The sequence below is a fragment of the Helianthus annuus genome, chromosome 14, assembly GCF_002127325.2.
Source record: "Helianthus annuus cultivar XRQ/B chromosome 14, HanXRQr2.0-SUNRISE, whole genome shotgun sequence".
In the NCBI taxonomy this organism is placed as follows: domain Eukaryota; kingdom Viridiplantae; phylum Streptophyta; class Magnoliopsida; order Asterales; family Asteraceae; genus Helianthus; species Helianthus annuus.
In genome coordinates this window covers 63,266,379-63,273,831 of record NC_035446.2, presented here as the reverse complement: position 1 = coordinate 63,273,831, position 7,453 = coordinate 63,266,379, and the positions used below count along the sequence as shown (strand labels likewise).

General features: G+C 32.1%; 1 long non-coding RNA gene across 1 annotated transcript; it reads left to right on the top strand.

The window, feature by feature from the left end:
• The first annotated feature begins 5,297 nt into the window (after positions 1–5,297).
• LOC118486358 lies at positions 5,298–6,947 on the top strand. Its single transcript, XR_004878629.1, has 3 exons — positions 5,298–5,548; positions 6,371–6,453; positions 6,900–6,947. It is a non-coding gene; the product is annotated as an uncharacterized LOC118486358 (long non-coding RNA).
• Positions 6,948–7,453: the final 506 nt, after the last annotated feature.

Genomic DNA, 7,453 nt, shown 5'->3' with positions numbered 1-7,453 from the left:
GCCGGTGTAACTTAAATATTTATACGTGAAGGCGTTAGTATTATTTTGGAGTCGTTACTGTTCAGTGTATTCCAGTAATATTATTTTTATCCTAAAAAAATAATATTTATGTAGTTCACAAAATAATCATAAAAATCTCACAAGTGTTACCATGAAAAATATATACTAAATATATATTTAACAAGTTTTATTTATAAAAATCCACCTCCGACACTTGGTAATTTTTGTAACAAGATCATGGCGAAATTTATTTGGAAAAGCAAGTTAAAAATATATTTGTAGGATCGTGATCTGACCCGAATGAGTCGTTCAAAGGTGTTCTTCTCTGTTTCAGGTGCGGAATAACAAGAAACGGAGGTAGAAACAGCTGATTCTTCACTAATATCACTGATTGTATTGATTTGGAAGCAATTACATTCAGTCTTCACACCGGCAGCACTTCGGTATGGAATCGTACAATGTTACAAATGATTCCGCTCAAGACCCTATATATAGTGTTGATGATTTTGCTCATACGTACATGTACATATAAGCGAAACCCCATCATGACCATATAAGCGAAACCCCCTCATGACCATATGAGCGAAATCAGCACCTAAGACACATACATTCTCCTATTTTCTCGTAAATCGTGCCCTAATCTGTACAATGCAAAGTAAGACTCGATACAAGACGAAGTCGACAGATGTAGTGCACCAACAATATTTATAGACACTTGTCATGGAAATATTCTAAGTGTTATTTTCTGGAAAAATTTCGCCAGAGTTTCCTTTGTAAGTGGACGTTGTGACATCCGCCAAAAACGGATACCCAAAATCCGACCTGTTTTGAAACTCGGATCCTTGCCCTTGAAACTCGTGAACTTCGCAAAATATTTAATCATTAAAAGATTTATTTTGTAATTATGATTATTTATTTACTTATTTAATTAAATTAATTAAAAAGTTTTATTCTATTCGCTTTTATAAATAATCTAATTAGTTTAGTTAGTTTTAGAAGTTTGTTCTTTTAAAAAGTTAAACAATAGAAGGGACTTTTGTGTCACCTTGTGAAACTAATAATCTTAAACGAAAAAAAAAAATGAATTTTATTAGATTTTTAGTAGTTTAGGCTAACTAAGTTAGTTAAACTTTTAGAATATTGAATTTAACCAAGTTAAACCCAACTTGGTTAGTTTTATAAAGGAACCAACTAGCTGAGTTAGAAAACTCAGTTAGTTCAGTTAATCATAAAAAAAAGGGGGCTCATGCCCGAATTCGAACTCGTGACCACACCTTCAACAAACAGCGTAAATACCACTGAGCCACACCCTGAATTGATGCAAAGTTTGCACCTAAATAATACATATGCGGATTTTTCGGAGCTTCCTTTCGAACATCAAAGTTGCCGCCCATGTCAGCTTGATTCCAGCCCATCTTTCTCTTTTTTTTTCCCGCTGATTGATCGGAGCAGACCATAATGCCGCGTTTCTTTTTTTTACAAGGCAATCACAAACCTGGACATCATTGTTAATCAAACACCAAACACCTTCAAATTCGGAAACCGTAAACTTAGACGCTAAATTGTCGGGATTGACCGAACGACTACGCGTTTCCTTTTTGTGTTCAACCGATCGAGCCTATAAGTACCTCCCTTCTGTTCCTACATGACACACCGTCCCTTTCACTCTCACTATCGATAACAAGTCGCCGGAGACGTCACCGGAACCTTTGGACCTCGCCGGGATAACCGGAAGCCGCCGGAGTGACCGAAGCATTCGCCGGAGAAGACCTTCAGTTGCCGGAGAAGGCGACCTCGCCGGAGAAGACGACCGGTCGGTAACTCCCCCTCCGACCTTCTTTCTTTCTTTCCTTTCTTTTTTTGTTAGTTACTGTTATGGTTATTACTACTACTATTATTATTATTATTATTATTATTATTATTATTATTATTATTATTATAATGTTATATAAAAGAAAAATATATGTTAAAATCAGTAAACATTATTATTATGTAAATTCAATATTTTCAATAATATTATTAATAAAAATCAGATCAAAAATAGTTCTTAATATTCTAAATTATTTTTTATAAATATTCTGAACTAACATTATTATTCTTATAATCGGTTTTATTGTTATTATTACTAATAATAACCAGAATTATTATATTTAATTAGAGATAAATCTTAACATTTTAGATATTAATAATCCGAAATAATATTATTATAATTGTTAAATCAGATTTAATATTATTATTCATCTATATTATTATAATCAGACTTATTTCAGAATTTTACTTATATATATATTAATCCGAATTATTAACTTATTTATCAGGATTATTATCATAACAAAGTTATTTTATTATTAACATAATTCGGTTATTAATATTATTATTAATAATCTATAACAATCGAAAATTATTATTAATAGATATAAATCAGATTTTATTATTGCCATTTTATTAATGAACAATTCTATTAGAATTATTACTATCCTAAATTAATACTACTAATTGGCACTACTTTTGTTACAACAAGTGAAATTATTTAACATTATAATATTCTAAACGTTGTTACAAATTTCCACTAAATTCCCTTTATCACATTAATCGTTTTATCAACTCAAATTAACGAATTCCCAATCAAATAGGGTAAATCTCTTGCGCTCGTTTACAATTCTCTTGGACAAACTCTTGCTCTTATTCTTTACCAAGAAACGCAACGCACTCTAAGGTGAGTATACTCGAGCCCATTTTCGTTTTAAACACATTTGGGTGCAACATGTATTCCGTATTCAAATTACACAACACTTGAGTCTTGTTTTTAATCACACTCTATCCGCATTTAAACATGAAACAATTTGATGCTTTTTAATCTCTTATGCTATGCATGTTGAACGATATGTGAACGATGATGAACGATATGTGAACGATATGTGAACAATATGTGAACGATGTTGAACGATGTTGAACGATGTTGAACGAGATTGAACGATGTTGAACGATATTGAATGACATAGTAGTAACATGTATCATTTTGTTCATGTTGGATATGAACTCATTTAAACATTTTATTCTACTATGCTATGTATCAAACTTGTATACTCGCCAACATATTTTTGTTGATGTTATTTTAATACATGTTGCAGATTGATAGTCAAGATGAAGAAATCAAGTTAGGATGGACTAGATACCCATTTTAATAATAAACCATGTTTGTTGTTATTTGTCTTTATTTGAAACAATGTATTTGAATTTAGTTATTTATGAAATTTGATTTAATCTATATTGTCACAATTAGTGTTATGTTGTTTTGAGCAATTTGTTCGTCTCATCCCGATGTTTCCGCCATCGGTTGGTGTGTGACAGATTGGTATCAGAGCCATAACTATAGGGAATTAGGTAGGGTTGCCATACTTTTCCCTAGTCTATAGTAGGAGTACTCTGATACCAGATTGGTATCAGAGCCATAACTATAGGGAATTAGGAATGCCTTGCCTAGTCTATAGTTTAGGAGCTTTTTTCACTATGTGTTGCTTAAAACAACTTCCCTTCTATCTTCTCTGCTTCCCTCTACTTTCTTTTGGACTCTTAACATACATGCCTTTCCTAAGGCTAACACAATACACACTTGGAGGCTTTGAAGACACTCTTACAACACAATCGAAATGATTCATCAAGATAGGGGTGATTCCCACACTTGGTGATGATTTTCATTCAGCTATACTTTGATTTTTGCACGAAATCTACCCTCAAGTTAGGAGTGATATCCAAATCTTGATGGGAGTTTTCCATTTCATATTCTAGTGGACCCTCATCTTTTGATAAGTACCAACCACATTAGGGTACGACGTTATCAAGTTAGAGGTGATACTCGCATCTTGTTAACTAGTCACACTCCTCGATTTTCGCTCTCGCCAGAGTCTCGATTTCCCAATCGATTAAGAACGTGTAGTAACTGGAAGGGTTAGGTACCGGTAGTCGGGACGTCCTGTCTAGGTTTGGCATTCGTATAAATCCATTAAGGACCCGTTGCCTACCTGGGGACCATCGATGAGAGTACTAATACCTAATAGGCCAAAGCACGTTTCCTTAATTCGAGAAGGTCTTCGATTCACTTTGGAAGTGTCATATGTTACGTTCCGTGACAATCCATGTTTTATGTTAAATCTCTTTTATGTTATCTCAATTATTATGTGTTTTACGTTTGAGCGTTTCATTCATTTCTAGCTAGGAGACACATTTCACACTATTGTCGCAACCTAAAACAATTAATGATACTCCTTCGTGAGCAAATTAAATTTATCATGTTTTTATCATACATGTTACCCTATGTGAAAATTCATGTCACTTTATTCATGTTATCCTATGTGAAACACAATGTGAAACAATGTGCTACATATTACATGCATTAAACAATTTTTCTTAAAGAATCATTATGAGCAAAGTCTCATTCTCAACTTGAATTCGTAGATGTCATCTTTTCAAAAATCTTCTCTTTGATTTCGAGGACGAAATCTCCTAAAGTAGGAGAGACTGTAACATCCGCCAAAAACGGATACCCAAAATCCGACCCGTTTTGAAACTCGGATCCTTGCCCTTGAAACTCGTGAACTTCGCAAAATATTTAATCATTAAAAGATTTATTTTGTAATTATGATTATTTATTTACTTATTTAATTAAATTAATTAAAAAGTTTTATTCTATTCGCTTTTATAAATAATCTAATTAGTTTAGTTAGTTTTAGAAGTTTGTTCTTTTAAAAAGTTAAACAATAGAAGGGACTTTTGTGTCACCTTGTGAAACTAATAATCTTAAACGAAAAAAAAAAAATGAATTTTATTAGATTTTTAGTAGTTTAGGCTAACTAAGTTAGTTAAACTTTTAGAATATTGAATTTAACCAAGTTAAACCCAACTTGGTTAGTTTTATAAAGGAACCAACTAGCTGAGTTAGAAAACTCAGTTAGTTCAGTTAATCATAAAAAAAAGGGGGCTCATGCCCGAATTCGAACTCGTGACCACACCTTCAACAAACAGCGTAAATACCACTGAGCCACACCCTGAATTGATGCAAAGTTTGCACCTAAATAATACATATGCGGATTTTTCGGAGCTTCCTTTCGAACATCAAAGTTGCCGCCCATGTCAGCTTGATTCCAGCCCATCTTTCTCTTTTTTTTTCCCGCTGATTGATCGGAGCAGACCATAATGCCGCGTTTCTTTTTTTTACAAGGCAATCACAAACCTGGACATCATTGTTAATCAAACACCAAACACCTTCAAATTCGGAAACCGTAAACTTAGACGCTAAATTGTCGGGATTGACCGAACGACTACGCGTTTCCTTTTTGTGTTCAACCGATCGAGCCTATAAGTACCTCCCTTCTGTTCCTACATGACACACCGTCCCTTTCACTCTCACTATCGATAACAAGTCGCCGGAGACGTCACCGGAACCTTTGGACCTCGCCGGGATAACCGGAAGCCGCCGGAGTGACCGAAGCATTCGCCGGAGAAGACCTTCAGTTGCCGGAGAAGGCGACCTCGCTGGAGAAGACGACCGGTCGGTAACTCCCCCTCCGACCTTCTTTCTTTCTTTCCTTTCTTTTTTTGTTAGTTACTGTTATGGTTATTACTACTACTATTATTATTATTATTATTATTATTATATTATTATTATTATTATTATTATAATGTTATATAAAAGAAAAATATATGTTAAAATCAGTAAACATTATTATTATGTAAATTCAATATTTTCAATAATATTATTAATAAAAATCAGATCAAAAATAATTCTTAATATTCTAAATTATTTTTTATAAATATTCTGAACTAACATTATTATTCTTATAATCGGTTTTATTGTTATTATTACTAATAATAACCAGAATTATTATATTTAATTAGAGATAAATCTTAACATTTTAGATATTAATAATCCGAAATAATATTATTATAATTGTTAAATCAGATTTAATATTATTATTCATCTATATTATTATAATCAGGCTTATTTCAGAATTTTACTTATATATATATTAATCCGAATTATTAACTTATTTATCAGGATTATTATCATAACAAAGTTATTTTATTATTAACATAATTCGGTTATTAATATTATTATTAATAATCTATAACAATCGAAAATTATTATTAATAGATATAAATCAGATTTTATTATTGCCATTTTATTAATGAACAATTCTATTAGAATTATTACTATCCTAAATTAATACTACTAATTGGCACTACTTTTGTTACAACAAGTGAAATTATTTAACATTATAATATTCTAAACGTTGTTACAAATTTCCACTAAATTCCCTTTATCACATTAATCGTTTTATCAACTCAAATTAACGAATTCCCAATCAAATAGGGTAAATCTCTTGCGCTCGTTTACAATTCTCTTGGACAAACTCTTGCTCTTATTCTTTACCAAGAAACGCAACGCACTCTAAGGTGAGTATACTCGAGCCCATTTTCGTTTTAAACACATTTGGGTGCAACATGTATTCCGTATTCAAATTACACAACACTTGAGTCTTGTTTTTAATCACACTCTATCCGCATTTAAACATGAAACAATTTGATGCTTTTTAATCTCTTATGCTATGCATGTTGAACGATATGTGAACGATGTTGAACGATGATGAACGATGTTGAACGATATGTGAACGATATGTGAACGATATGTGAACGATGTGTGAACGATGTTGAACGATGTTGAACGATGTTGAACGAGATTGAACGATGTTGAACGATATTGAATGACATAGTAGTAACATGTATCATTTTGTTCATGTTGGATATGAGCACATTTAAACATTTTATTCTACTATGCTATGTATCAAACTTGTATACTCGCCAACATATTTTTGTTGATGTTATTTTAATACATGTTGCAGGTTGATAGTCAAGATGAAGAAATCAAGTTAGGATGGACTAGATACCCATTTTAATAATAAACCATGTTTGTTGTTATTTGTCTTTATTTGAAACAATGTATTTGAATTTAGTTATTTATGAAATTTGATTTAATCTATATTGTCACAATTAGTGTTATGTTGTTTTGAGCAATTTGTTCGTCTCATCCCGATGTTTCCGCCATCGGTTGGGGTGTGACAGACGTGGCCATTATCAACAAATAATATTCAAACATTAAACTAGTCAAAACATGTGTAAATCGCAAACACATGAACTTGTAAGTTGTGTAAAAATACGTAGTAATCTTCCAACATTTTTAGTAGATCTTTCCATCTTTAAAAGTAAAATCAGTTTCTCGGAAATCTTATTTTTAAAGAAAATGCAAGTTTACAACTTCTAGTCCAAGGATTACGAAAATATTTCTTTGTTAAAACCTTTTGTCACACAAGTGTTTACACACTTGTTTGTTCAAAAAAATGCTTTTAGTCATGAAAGATCCGGCTTTTAAACATGATTTGCATCATACACTTGGTTC